The sequence below is a fragment of the Sus scrofa genome, chromosome 8 (genome assembly GCF_000003025.6).
Source record: "Sus scrofa isolate TJ Tabasco breed Duroc chromosome 8, Sscrofa11.1, whole genome shotgun sequence".
Lineage (NCBI taxonomy): Eukaryota > Metazoa > Chordata > Mammalia > Artiodactyla > Suidae > Sus > Sus scrofa.
The window spans coordinates 31,837,675-31,853,058 of NC_010450.4; the positions used below are offsets into that span (position 1 = coordinate 31,837,675).

The 15,384-nt window shown below is 41.2% G+C and overlaps 1 protein-coding gene across 3 annotated transcripts in view; it reads left to right on the forward strand.

The window, feature by feature from the left end:
- Nucleotides 1-15,384, forward strand: part of NSUN7 (NOP2/Sun RNA methyltransferase family member 7) — a 110,134-nt gene that overhangs the window by 27,663 nt on the left and 67,087 nt on the right. The window lies entirely within an intron of this gene.

The window sequence follows — 15,384 nt, forward strand, 5'->3', positions numbered from 1 at the left end:
ATCAAGGAAGGGAGCTGATGCAGAGACCTGGGAGGAGCAGTGCAGCCTTGGGGCAGGTCCTGGTTCCTCCTTGAGGAATATACATATAACAATCTCTTCGAGTCTTTCTGTGGAACTAAAACTCCCACCAAATGTAAGAATTGCCCGATGAAGCGTTCTTCATACTGGGAAGGAGGACCACCAGAACCAATCCTGGGGCCACCAAACACCAGCTTTGAGAAACAGTGCAAGCTTGCTTCTACCCTGATCCTTATCTACAGCCCTGCTCCTATTCCACTCCCCAAACTATAAAACCACCTCCTATCCCTTCCAAGGGGTGGGGGGCACAGTCTTTAAGGCATTAGCCTACTGTGGCCCCCTTTGCCTGGCAAAGCAATAAAGCTATCTTTTTCTCCTTTACCCCAAACTCTGTCTCTGCGTTACAATTTGGCAGCGGCAGGTGGAGGCTGAATTTCGGCAGCAGTAGTACCAGTCATCTGTGTGGCTCTCTGTTTTGCCTTCCTCACAACTGGCTGCTGAGCTTTTCTCCAAGGCTTTGAGGCTCCCCCTCCATCCTGGCTGATCTCGTTGTCTGTTCGGTGGCCTCCAAGGGTGCAGATACCTTTCCTCTTTCACAGTTCCCTCCTAGGAGCACTGATCCTGTCCTGATTTCTTTTTTCCTCTTCTCTGTCTTTATTTCTCCTTTGCTTCTACCCAGTTTTGTGGATGTTTTCTTGCCCTTTTTGGAGGTCAGAGGTCTTTTGCCAGTGTTTCATAGATGTTCTCTGTGAATTGTTTTAATACAGAGTTTTTTTTTTTTTAATCTGTTTGTGGGAGAAGATAAGCTCCACATCCTACTCCTCTGCCATATTGATCCCTTTAACATATTTCAGATTTTTTTTTTCAAATTCAGTTTGCCACTCTGTGATTTTTGATTGGAGTATTTAGTCCCTTGACATTTAAGGTAATTACTGATAGTTATGTACTTAAGCCATTTTAATCCTTGTTTACCAGGTGTTTTTGTAGTTCTTTGTTTATTTCTCCTTTTCGTTTTTTCCTTTTGTGGTTTAGTATGTTTGGATTCCTCTCTTTTGTTTTTGTGAAACTATTTAAAATTTTTAGTTACCATGGAGTTTCAAGTATGTTGATCCACAGCTATATCTACTTGGTTTAAACTAAATCGTTCAAGTTCAAACACATTCTAAATGATCTACATTTTTCATGCTTCCCTCTTCCACGTTTTGTGATTTTCGATGTCCTATTTTATGTCTTTATGCTTATCCTTTTACTGTTCGTTGAAGTTATAATTGCTTTTATAATTTTTGATTGCTTTTTAATCTATGTACTGACTTATTTAAGTGACCATCAGTCCTTTTGTATATTTGCCTTTCTACTGTTGCTGCCTTTCCTGTACATTCTTGCTTCTTTTCTATTTAGAAAAGACCTTTCAATATGTTTTAGAGTAGGTTTAACATTGCTGGCACATTGCTGGCTGAATGCTTTTTTTTTTTTTTTTTAGGGCCACAGCTGCAGCATATGGAAGTTCCCAGGCTAGGGATGGGTTGAATCAGAACTGCAGCTGCCAGCCTATACCACAGCAACAGCAACACAGGATAGAGGCAAGTCTGTGATCTGTACCATAGTCCATGATAACACCGGATGCTTAACCCACTAAGTGAGGCCTGGGATTGAACCTACATCCTTGTGGGTACTAGTTGGGTATGTTACTGTTGAGCCACAATGGGAATCCCTGCTGAATTTTTTTAGTTTTGGCTTGTCTGAGAATTCTTTATATCTTCTTCTATTCTAAGTGATAATCTTGCCAGGTAGAGTATCCTAGGTTGCAGGTTTTTCCCTTTCAGGTCTTTGAATATATCATATTACTCCTTTCTGGCCTGCATATTTTTTTCTGCAGAGAAATATGCTAATAGCTGTACAGGGGTTCCCTTGTAACTGATTCTTTTTTTTCCCCTTAGAATCCTCTCTTCATCTTTAAATTTGTGATTTTAATTATGACATATGTCTTGGTGTCTGTCTCTTTGGGTTCATCTTGTTTAGGACCCTCTGTATTTCATTCATTAGGTTTGATAAGTTTTCAGCCTTGATTTTTTTTCAAATACACTTTCATTTCTCTCTTTTCCTTCTAGAACTCCTATTATGTGTAGATGGGCATGTTTTATATTATCCCATAGATCTTGTGTGTTCCATTCTTGTTTTTGGTTTGCTTTTCTGATTGAGTGACTTCCCATGATTCTGTCTTCCAGATCACTTATTTGTTCTTCTGTGCCATTGAGTCTGCTATTCATTGCTTCTAGATTTTTTTTAATCTTGGTAATTGAATTGTCTATTGCCTTTTTTTTTTTTTTTTTTTTTTTTTTTTTTTAATGGCCACACCTGTAGCATGTAGAAGTTTGCAGGCCAGCTATTGAATCTGAGCCACAGCTGCAACCTTTACCACAACTGCAGAAATGCTGGATCCTTTAACCCACTGTGCTGGCCCAGGGTCGAACCTCTACCTCCACAGTGACTCCAGCTGTTGCAGTCAGATTCATTCTTTCTTCCTTCCTTTCGTCTTTTTATGGGCACACCTGTGACATATGGAAGTTCCCAGGCTAGGGGTTGAATCGGAGCTACAGCTGCCAGTCTACACCACAGCCACAGCAATGCCAGATCCAAGCCTAGTCTGCAATCTGCACTGCAGCCCGCAGCAACACCAGATCCTTAACCCGCTGAGAAAGGCCAGGGATTGAACCCACATCCTCATGGATACTAGTTGGGTTTGTTCCCACTGAGCCACAATGGGAACTCCTGCAGTCAGCTTCTTAACCCACTGTATGATAGCAAAAACTCCAGAATTGTCTATTTTTATTTTTATTATTTTTTTGTTTTTGTTTTTGATTCCTTCATTTTTATAGTTTCTAATTTTTTGTTATAGTGATGTACATTTCTGTTGATACTCTTTCTTAGTTCAGTTTGTGTTTCTGTTATCTCATTTTTGAACTCAGGATTTAGTAGACTGGTGAGCTCTATTTCATTATTCTTTCAGGGGATTTTTCGTATCCTTTTAATTGGGAATGGTTCCTGCCATTTTGTTTTACTTATTCTCTGTCTCTTTGAATTTAGGAGGAAAAGCTATATACTGTGGTCCTGAAGGGGTGGTTTTATGTGGAAGTGCCCCTGTTTTGGTGAAATGGTTGGTTTTGGTATGGCTACTAGGTATGTCTTCCCTCAGGGCATGCTGGCCATTATCCCCTTGATAATGGCTGTGGTTGGTGTTGGAGTATCTAGAGCTTGTGCTGGATGTGAGGTGATGCTCCCTCTCTGTTCCATTGCTGTCACTGCCCTGTCAGGTGTGGGATCTGTCCCCAGCTGTTGGGGTAGAAGGTCAGTGGGTTGGGTTCGGTCAGGCTCTATTGCCCTTGAGTACACGCCTGCCCCTAAGGAAGCAGTTTTCTGAAGCAAGTGAGGCCAAGGTGGTGACAGAGGACCTATGTGGGTGCCTGTGTAGGTATCTGCAGTTCCACTCAAGAATTGTTTGTGTCCCTCTCTCTGCTGTATTTGACTCAGATCTAGTGCAAGGCTGTGGTGAGGACTAGGCTGGTAGGCCGGGGCTGGGGTGAGGGGCATTGTGGCTGCAGGAATTTTTTTTAATTTATTTATTTTTATTTTATTATATATATATTTTTATTACTCAATTACGTTTATGGTTGTATGATGATCATCACAACCAAATTTTATAGCATTTCCATCCCAAACCCCCAGTGCATTCCCCCACCCCGCAACCTGTCTCCTTTGGAAACCGTAAGTTTTTCAAAGTCTGTGAGTCAATATCTATTCTGCAAAGAAATTCATTGTGTCCTATTTTTAGATTCCACGTGTAAGTGATAGCATTTGATGTTGGTTCTCACTGTCTGACTGACTTCACTTTGGCTGCAGGAATCAAGGTGGCTACACTGCTGCCTGAGACCTGGGCTGTTTCTGTGGTAGACTTCTCCCAGGACTTGTCTGCCCCATACCTACCATTAAGCTGTGATGTGGTGTGGGCAGGATGTACTTGATGGAAGACTAACTGCTGCTAATCCTGAGCTTGCTGATAGCAGCCATCCCCATCCCACACAGACCACACCCCAGGACCTCCTTGTTACCTCTCCAGTAGCTAGATTAAGTTCTCTCCCAGGGCCTGTATGCCTGAGATTCAGTGCCTAGCTGCTGTGAGCTCCTGTGGTGCTGCCCCGTAGGCATGCTGACAGTGGCCTCTGTGGCTCCACTTGGAACACACTCCAGGTGCCCCAGTCTGTCTCTGTGCAGCTAGACTAAGTCTCTGCCCAGATTTCATGCTAGGCTATGGTAAGGAGTGAGTAGGGCAGGCTCTTCACCCCTTTGGATTAGGAAGTGCAGCAAGGTGGCAGTCACCAGTGCAAGGCACTCTTTACCCTAGTTGTCAGCAGACCAGCATTTGGTCACTTCTCATGAGTAGAGTCTAGCCTTTTCAAGCCCTTTTCTCTGTTCCAGTGGATGTCTCCTCTGTGTAGAACCTCTGGACTGGGATGCCCAGATTGTGGTTTGGCCTGCTCACTCTGCAGGGTGAGGGTGCACAAGGGACCTTCTCTTCCTTACAGATCTCTCCCAGCTGTTCCTTTCTATTTCTTTTGTCCTTACTCAGTTATGTGGAGAGCTCTTTCTTTCAGCCTTGGTTGTGTAGGAGTTCTGTCAATTTCTAGTTAGCTTTCTGTGACACTTTTTCCTCATGTAGATGTATTTTTGATGTATTTGTGGGGGAAGGTGAGCTCCTCCTCATCCTACTCCACCATCATGATCCCCCTTGGCCTTGGCATTCTTTTTTTTTTTTTTTGTCTTTTTGCTATTTCTTGGGCCGCTCCCGCGGCATATGGAGGTTCTCAGGCTAGGGGTCTAATCGGAGCTGTAGCCACAGGCCTACGCCAGAGCTACTGCAACACAGGATCTGAGCCGCGTCTGCAACCTACACCACAGCTCACGGCAACGCCGGATCGTTAACCCACTGAGCAAGGGCAGGGACCGAACCCGCAACCTCATGGTTCCTAGTCGGATTCGTTAACCACTGCGCCACGACGGGAACTCCGGCCTTGGCATTCTTTAACTAAAAGTTATAGACGTGAATTATATAAGTTGGATCATACGAAGGAGCCTCTATAAGTACAAAATAAAAATAGACAGGGAGAACCTAGGGTAAATTTAAAAGAGGAAACATTTTACATTTTTCTTCCAGAATGATAGAGATGATCAGACAGACTGTGTGAGTTTTAGGGGTCCAATAAATAGCACCCCTTCTTTTACACTTGGATTTGGAATCAATGGGGAGAGTTAAAAAATGATGTTTGGGGACATGACTTTAGATCTTCAGTTAAGCAGGCTTGCAAATACTCTGCTCCTGAATTTGAACTTCCCATGTAATCCAGACATAGCTGAGGAATTGCACATCTCTCCATCCAGTTCATACAAGACACATGGCAAAGAGCAGTCTGGAATGCATGCCCACCCCCTGCAGAAACACTGGCAGGCAGAGTGGAGTGGGGGAGAGTGAGATATGCCCCAGTTTCTTCTTCCAATATCACCAATAAAATACATTAAATTTTCCTTCCACATGGAGTGTTGAGTAAGAGGTAGGGAGAGAGGCCAGGTGTGTTTCTCTAGGGACGTCCTTCCACACTGGAACATGAGGAATGAGGATTCAGAGTTCCCTTCAGGAGACTAAAGAGGAAAAAAAAAAAGAAAGAAAGAAAGAAAAGAAAAGGAGTTCTCATCATGGTTCAGTGGTTAACAGATCCGACTAGGAACCATGAGGTTGCGGGTTCGATCCCTGGCCTTGCTCAGTGGGTTAAGGATCCAGTGTTGCCGTGAGCTGTGGTGTAGGTTGCAGACACGGCTTGGATCTGGTGTTGCTGTGGCTGTGGCCAGCAACTGTAGCTCTGATTAGACCCCTAGCCTGGGAACCTCCATATGCTGAGGGTGCGGGCCAAGAAAAGACAGGGAAAAAAAAAAAAAAAGAGAGAGACTAAAGAGTCTTTAATTAGTTGAAAAATAAGATAGAGCTATTGCACTAAACTAGGATAGGCAAGGTTTGCAATCTTCAATTAAGTCCTGACAACCCAAATCAGTTATTAGCAGTGTGTTTTATTTAACCAATCTGGTTTGTTATAAGAGTAAGTAGAGGAAAGACAGCATAATGTGGTGAAGAACATGTACCTGGGTGCCAGACTGACTAGATTTTTTTAGAACTCAATTTTAGTATATTTATAGTTGCACAACCATCTTCACAACCCGGTTTGAAAACATTTCTATTTCCATCCCAGACTCCTGGCCCATCCTTACCCCCTCCCCCATCTCCTTTGATAACCGTGAGTTTTTTCAAAGTCTGTGAGTCACTTTCTGTTCTGCAAAGAAGTTCATTGTATCCTTTTTTAAGATTCCGCATATAAGTGACAGCATAATGACGTTGGTGTCTCACTGTCTAACTTCACTTAGTGTGATAATTTCTAGGTCCATACATATTACTGCAAATGCCATTATTTCATTCCTTTTAATGGCTGAGTAATATTCCATTGTGTATATGTACCACATCCATTTATCCACTCCTCTGTCACTGGACATTTAGGTTGCTTCCATGTCTTGGTTATTGTGTACAGTGATGCAGTGAATGTTGGGGTACATGTATCTTTTTTTAAAAATTTTTTAATGTTTTAAAAAATATATGTATTTATTTTGTCTGTTTAGGGACGCACCCGCGGCATATGGTGATTCCCAGGCTAAGGGTCAAGTCAGAGCTGTAGCCGCTGGCCTACACCAGAGCCTCAGCAGCATGGGATCTGAGCTGCATCTGTGACCTACACCACAGCTCATGGCAATGCTGGATCTTTAACCCACTGAGTGAGGCTAGGGATCAAACCTGCAGCCTCATGGATGCTAGTCAGGTTTGTTAACCACTGAGCTGTGAAGGGAGCTCCCATATATCTTTTCAAGTCATGATTTTCTCTGGATAGATGCCCTTCAGTGGGATTGCTGATTCAAATGGTAATTCTGTTTTTAGTTTTTTGAGGAATCTCCATACTGTTTTCCTTAGTGGTTGTACCAATTTACATTCCCACCAACAGTATAAGAGGGTTCCCTTTTCTCTACACCCGCTCCAGCAGCTATCATTTGTAGACTTTTTTTTTTTTTTGTCTTTTTGTCTTTTTGTCCTTTGAGGGCCACACCTGTGGCATATGGAGGTTCCCAGGCTAGGGGTCTAATTGGAGCTATAGCCACTGGCCTATGCCAGAGCCATAGCAATGCCAGATGCAAGCCGTGTCTGCAACCTACACCACAGCTCATGGCAAGGCCAGATCCTCATCCCACTGAGAAAGGCTAGGGATCAAACCCACATCCTCACAGATACTAGTTGGATTCGTTTCTGCTATACCACAAGGGGAATTCCCTCCATTGTATTTTCTTGCCTCCTTTGTCATAGATTAGTTGACTGTAGGTGCATGGGTTTAATTATGGCCTTTCTGTCCTATTCCACTGATCTATATTTCCATTTTTGTGCCAGTATGATACTGTTGATGACTACAGGTTTGTAGTATTAAGTCAGAGAGCCTAATTCCTCCAGCTGCATTTTTCTTTTCCAGATGGCTTTAACTATTCTGGGTCTTTTGTGCTTACAAACTTTAACATATTTTGTTCTAGTTCTGTGAAAAATGCCCTTGGTGAAGTTCTCATTATAGCTTAGCGGTTAACAGACCTAACTAGTATCCATGAGAACCTGGGTTTGATCCTTGGCCTTGCTCAGTGGGTTAAGGATACAGTGTTGCCTTGAGCTGTGGTGTAGATCTCAGACTCAGCTCGTGTCCTGTGTTGCTGTGGCTGTTGTGTAGGCTGGCAGCTACAGCTCCAATTCCACCCTTAGCCTGGGAACCTCTGTATGCCATGGGTGGGGCACTAAAAAGACCAAAAAAAAAAAAAAAGCCATTGGTTATTTGATAGGAATTGCATTGAATCTGTAGTTTGCATTTGGTAGTATAGTCATTTTGACAATATTGATTCTTCCAATCCAAGAACATGGTATATCTTTCCATCTGTTTGTATAGTCTTTGATTCTTTCATCAGCATCTTAGTTTTCAGAGTACAAGTCTTTTGTCTCTTTAGGTAGGCTTATTCCTAGGTATTTTATTCTTTTTGATGTGATGATAATTGCATTGTTTCCCTATTTTCTCCCTCTCTCTCTCTTTTTTTTTTTTTTTTTTTGTCTTTTTAGGGCTGCACCCATGGCATATGGAGGTTCCCATGTTAGAGGTTGAATTGGAGCTATAGCTGCTGTCCTACCCCACAGCCATGCCAGATCTGAGCCACATCTTTGACCTACACCATAGCTCATGGCAACACCAGATCCTTAACCCACTGAGTGAGGCCAGGGATTGACCCTGCATCTTCATGGATGCTAGTCAGATTCATTTCTGCTGAGCCACAATGGGAACTCCTAATTTCACTTTCTGATCTTTCATTGTTAGCATATAGAAATGCAGTTGATTTCTGTGTATTATTTTTGTATCCTGCAACTTTACAAAATTCACTGATGAACTCTAACAGTTTTCTGGTGGCCTCTTTAGGATTTCCTAGTTATAGTATCCTGTCATCTGCAAGCAGTGATAGTTTTACTTCTTCCTTTCCAATTTATTCCTTTTATTTCTTTTTCTTCTCTGATTGGCGTGACTTGGACTTCGAAACCTATGTTGAATAGTAGCTGCAATTGCAGATTTCCTTGTCTTGTTCCTGATCTTAGAGGGAATTCTTTCGGCTTTTCACCATTGAGAATAATGTTAGCTGTGGGTTTGTCAAATATGGCTTTTATTATGTTCAGGTAGGTTCCTTCTATGCCCACTTTCTGGAGGGTTTTTTTTTTTTTTTATCAGAAATGAGTGTTGGATATCGTCAAAAGCTTTTTCTGCATCTGTTGAGAGCATCATATGGTTTTCTATTCTTCAGTTCATTAATATGGTGTATCACACTGATTGATTTGCATATGTGGAAACATCCTTGTATCCCTAGGGTGTATCTCACTTAAGTGTTGCATACAATCCTTTTAATGTATTGTTGGACATGGTTTGCGAGAATTTCGTTGATGATTTTTGCATCTATGTTAATCAGTGATATTGGCCTGTAATTTTCTTTTTTTGTGGTATCTTTGTCTGGTTTTGGTATCAAAACCATTTGGTTATGGTGGCCTCATAGAATGAGTTTGGGAGTGTTCCTTCCTCTGCAATATTTTGGAAGAGTTTCAGAAGGATAGATGATAGCTCTTCTCTAGATGTTTGATAGAATTTGCCTGTGAATCCATCTGGTCCTGGACTTTTGTTTGTTGGAAGTTTTTAAATCACAGTTTTAATTTCAGTATTTGTGATTGGTCTGTTCATCTTTTCTGTTTCATCTTGGTTTACTCTTGGAAGACTGTACTTTTCTAAGAATTTGTCCATTTCTTCTAGGTTGTCCATTTTATTACCATATAGTTGCTTGTAGTAGACTCTTATGATCCTTTGTTTTCTGTGGTGTCCATTGTAATGTCTCCTTTTTCATTTCTTTTTCTTTTTCTTTTTTTTTTTTTTCCATTTCTAGGGCCGCTCCCACGGCTTATGGAGGTTCCCAGGCCTAGGGGTTGAAACGGAGCTGTAGCCATCGGCCTGCGCCACAGCCACAGCAATGTGGGATCTGAGCCGTGTCTGCAACCTACACCACAGCTCATGGCAATGCTGGATCCTTAACCCACTGAGCAAGGCCAGGGATCAAACCCGAAACCTCATGGTTCTTAGTCAGATTTGTTAACCACTGAACCATGACGGAAACTCCTCCTTTTTCATTTCTAATTTTATTGATTTGAGTCCTCTCTTTTTTTCCTCCATGAGTCTGGGTAAGAGTTTATAAGTTTTATTGATCTTTTCAAAGAACCAGCTTTTTGTTTCAGTGATCTTTTCTGTGGTTTTCTTTGTTTCTATTTCATTTATTTCTGCTCTGATCTTTATGATTTCTTTGCTTCTGCTAACTTTGGTTCTTGGCTGTTCTTTTTCTAGTTGCTTTAGATGTAAAGTTAGGTTGCTTATTTGAGCTTTTTCTTGTTTCCAGAAGTAGGCTTGTATTTCTGTAAACTTCCCTCTTAGAACTTTTGCTACATCCCATAATTTTTAGATTGTTTCGTCTTTGTGGTCATTTCCTTCTAGATATTTTTTAATTTCCTCCTTGATTTCTTCAGTGATCCTTTTGTTGTTTGGTAGCATGTTGTTTAATCTTCACATATTGGTGTTTTTTTGCAATTTTTGTTGTTGACTTCCAGTTGTATAGCATCATGATCAGAAAAGATGCTTGATGTGATTTCAGTTTTCTTAAATTTACCAAGGCTTGATTTGTGGCCCAGAATGTGATCTATCCTAGAGAATGTTCTGTGTGCACTTGTGAAGAATGTGTATTCTGTTGCTTTTGGATGGAATGTTCTGTAAATATCTATTAAGTGCATCATTTAAGTCCTGTGTTTCCTTGTTGATTTTCTGTCTGGATGATCTATCCATTGTTGTAAATGAAGTGTTAATGTCCCCCGCTATTATTCTGTTATTGTCAATTTCTTCAAGGTTGTTAGCAGTTGCCTTATATATTGAGTTGATCCTATGTTGGGTGCATATATATTTACAACTGCTATATCTTCTTCTTGGATTGATCCTTTAATCATTCTGTAATGTCCTTTGTCTCTTATAATATTCTTTTTTTTTTTTTTTTTTTTTTTTGTCTTTTTTGCCATTTCTTGGGCCGCTGCCGCTGCATATGAAGGTTCCCAGCCTACGCCAGCCTACGCCAGAGCCACAGCAACGTGGGATCTGAGCTGCGTCTGCAATCTACACCACAGCTCACGGCAACGCTGGATGGTTAACCCACTGAGCAAGGGCAGGGATCGAACCCGCAATCTCATGGTTCCTAGTCAGATTCGTTAACCACTGTGCCACAACGGGAACTCCTCTTATAATATTCTTTATTTTAAGGTCTATTTTGTCTGATATGAGTATTGCAACTCCAGCTTTCTTTTGATTTCCGTTTGCATGGAATATTTTCTTCCATCCTCTCACTTTCAACTTGTATGTGTCTGTGGAACTGAAGTAGGTCTTTTGAAGACAGTGTATATATGGGTCTTGTTTTTGTATCCACTCAGCCAGGCTGTGTCTTTTGGTTGGGGTATTTACTCCATTTACATCTAGGTAATTATTGATATGTATGTTCTTATTGATATTAATTGTTTTGGGCTTTATTTATTTATTTATTTTGCTTTTTTAGGGCTGCATCCACAGCATATGGAGGTTCCCTGGCTAGGGGTCTAATTGGAGCTACAGCTGCTGACCTATGCCACAGCCACAGCAATGCCAGATCTGAGCCTCATCTGTGACCTACACCACAGCTCACAGCAACACCGGATCCCTAACCCACTGAGCGAGGCCAGGCATTGAACCTGCAACCTCATGGTTCCTAGTCAGATTCATTTCACTGAGCCTCGACAGGAACTCCTTTGGATTTGTTTTTGTTGGTCTTTTTTCTTCCCTTGTTCTCTTCTCTTGTGGTTTGTTGACTATCTTTAGTATTGTGTTTGGATTGATTTTACTTATTTGTGTGTGTATCTCTCGTAGATTTTTTATTCTCAGGTACGATGACGTTTTAATATAGGAGTTTTTATATATATAGGATTGTTTTAAGTTGTTGGTCTCTTAATTGCAAGTGCATCTCAGGTGTCCTGCGTTTGTACTCCCCTCTGTTCAGATTTCTGGTTTTCTTAGCATATTTGTGTGTGGATGATTCCCAACCTTTACTATATGTATGCTTTCAGTGGTGAACCTTGTCATTGGCAATATTTTTATTTCTAGTGGTGGCCTTTTCTTTTCCACCAGAGAAGTTCCTTTAGTTTTTTTGTTTTTTGTTTTTTGTCTTTTTGCCAATTCTTGGGCCGCTCCCATGGCATATGGAGGTTCCCAGGCTAGGGGTCTAATTGGAGCTACAGCTGCTGGCCTTCACCACAGCCATAGCAACTCCAGATCTGAGCCTTGTCTGCGACCTATGCCACAGCAACCTCATGGTTGCATCACAGCTCACGGCAACACTGGATCCTTAACTCACTGAACAAGGCCAGGGATCAAACCCCAACCTCATGGTTCCGAGTCAGATTTGTTAACCACTGAGCCACGATGGGAACTCTCCTTTAGTATTTGTTGTAAAGCTGCTTTAGTGGTGCTGAAATCTCTTAGCTTTTGCTTGTCTATAAAGCTTTTGATTTCTCCTTCAAATATGAATGAGAGCCTTGCTAGGTAAAGTAACCTTGATTGGAGGTTTTTTCATCACTTTAAGTTTATTGTGCCACTCCCTTCTGGCCTGAAGAGTTTCTGCTGAAAAGTAAGCTGATAAACTTATCAGAGTTCCCTTGTGTTTTATTTGTTTCTTTTCCCTAGCTGCTTTTTTTTTTTTTTAATAGCTCTTTTTTTTTTTTTTTTTTTTTTTTTTGGGTCCTTTTTAGGGCTGCACCTGTGGCATAAGGAGATTCCCAGGCTAGGGGTCCAATCGGAGCTGTTGCTGCTGGCCTACGCCACAGCAATCCTAGCTGCTTTTAATATTTTCTTTCTTTAATTTTGATCAGTTTGATTAATACGTGTCTTGGGGTGTTCCTCCTTGGGTTTCTTTAATATGGTACTGGTTGTGCTTCCTGGACTTGAGTGAGTGATTCCTTTCCCATCTTAGGGAGTTTTCCAGTTATTATCTCTTCAAATATTTTTCTCTGGCCCTTTCTCTCTCTCTCTTATTCTTATGGCACCCCATATGATACAGATGTTGGTTCATTTAACATTGTCCTGGAGTTCTCTTAGACTCTCTTCATTTCTTTTCAATCTTTTTTTTTCTCTTTTCTGTTCTATATCAGTGATTTCCACCAGTTTGTCTTCCATCTCACTTATTTGTTCTTCTGCTTCCTGATTCTGCTGTTGGTCGCTTCTAGTGAATTTTTTATTTGTTATTGTATTTTGCATCTCTGCTTACTAAATCCTTATGAAATCTTCTATTTCTTTGTTCATTGTTTCTTGCAATTTATCAATCTTTGCATCCATTTATTTCCAAGATCTTGAATCGTCTTTATTATCATTAGTCCAAAGACTTTTCATGGAGATTGGCAATCTCCAGATCACTTAACTGTTTTTCTTATTTTTTTTTTCTTGTTCCATTATTTGAGCCATGATTCTCTGCCTTTTCATTTTGTATAGAATTTTGGTGTGGTCTGCTTTGGGCAAACAATAGTGTTGTAGCCTCTCTTGCTTCTGATGTTTGTCTCCCTTGTGGCTGAAGTTGGTACGGGGGCTTGCTGCAGGCTTCTTGATGGAAAGGATTGGTGCCTGTCTACTGGTAGGTGGTGCTGATTGTTATCCCTCTGGTGCATGAGGCTTTGTCTCTGAGTGTGATTTGAGGTGGTTGTCTGCCACAGGGGAGTGGGTTCTTTAGGCACCCTGTCTGCTGATGGGTGGGGCTGTGTTCCCACCTGGTTTGTTCTTTGGTCTGGGGCTTTTGATCTGTTATGGGTGGGGCCAGATTTTTCCAAAATGGCTGCCTGTAGAGGAACACAGGCTGATGATTATTCCTGAGACCTTTGCCTTCATCGTCCTTCCCCCACAATGAGCCACAGTCACCTTGTTTTCCAAGAACTGCAGGCAGGTTTGATCCAGATTCCTGTGGAGTTTCTGCTTTGCCTTGGGACCCAGTGCACGTAAAAGCCTGTGTGCACCTTTCAAGAGTGGAGTTTCTGTTTCACTCAGTCCTGTGGAGCTCCTATGCACGTAAGACCCTCTGGCTTTCAATGCCAAATGCTCTGGGGGCTTCTCCTCCCAAAGCCAGATCCCTGAGCATGGGAATCTGCACTTGGGGCTCACAACTCTCCCTCCTATGGGTGAGTCTCTGCGATACAGTTACTTTCCAGTCTGTGGGCTGCCCACCCGGGTATCAGATTGCTTATATCATGTCATCTCTCCTCCTATTGTCTTGATGTGGCCTCCTCTTTGTTTTCTGTAGTACGATATCTTTTTTGACAGTGTCCGGTCTATTTTGTTGAAGGTTGTTCAGCAGTTGGTTATAATTTTGTTGCTTTTATGAGAGAAGGTGAACTCCAGGCCTTCTGCTCAGCATCCTATTCCTAGTCTCCCAGACTACCTAGATTTGAATCCCTGATCTGCCTCTTACTGTGTGATCATAAACCTATTACTTAACCATTCTGTGCCTCATTTCCTAGTCTATAAAATAGGAGTAATACTGGTGCATAATTCATAGGGTTAAATGAATTTGTATATGGAAAGTAATTAGAATAGTGTCTAGCAAATAAAAAGCACTCTGTATACATCATTAATATTGATATTGCTATATGACAATGTCATGTAAAATACAGATGGATAAAGGCAATGCTCTCTGCACAATATTAGAGATCACCCAGAGATTATGGGTTTTGAAAAGAAACCTAGGGAAAAAAATCCAATGTTTGCAAAATCATGTTCTGTCTTCTTTTCCTTCATTCTGCCTCTCATGTGTTTTAGGAGTCCTGCAACTCTATTGTTTTAAGTTCTACAGCCTGTGCAGATCTGCTGTCTTGAAAGTTTTTCATTCTTATGATGACTATGTTTTCTCTGACAAACACTGGGACTGATTCTGAGAAACTAGAAAGTAGATAGGAATTGGTCTGCAGGTACTAAGGCTGCAGAACTCTAAACTTCGTTTTCCTTATAAGTGGAATGTGCAGGGTATTGCCCTGTACAGCATAGCCATAATTGGTGGCTAAACTATGGATAATGATTCCTGAAAGATTTCCAATGAAAAAGGGAGTCTGTGCCCCAAAGTTTGTCACTTCTTTTTAGTTTTCCCAACCCCAGATAAAAATTGAAATTCAGTGTGTACTGTATATATGGGAGGTATTCCATAAATATTGAATGAATTGAAGCTATTTTTGCTTTCTCCTGATTAAAGCATTTGTTATATGATCTATATATAGTTCAAATAGTTATAATGAAATGAACACTAACGCGCCCTGTGGAAGTTTTAAAATATGTCCATCTGTTTTTACTTAGTGCCTTTGCAATTATCTCTCTGCCTGGAATGCTCTTCCAGATCTTTACATGGCTAACTTCTTGTCGTTTGGGTCTTAGATTAAATGTCATCTTATCAATGTCTTGGCTAATGAATTTTACCAGATATTTAAGTAAGAAATAACACCAATATAACACAGATTCTTCCAGAGACTAGAAGAGGGAACATTCCCTACAAATTTTATAAGGCCCACTCCTTTGGCTATGATTCCATGTGGAGCCTGAGTTACAAGGGTCCAGGATTCATAAAGATTACAAA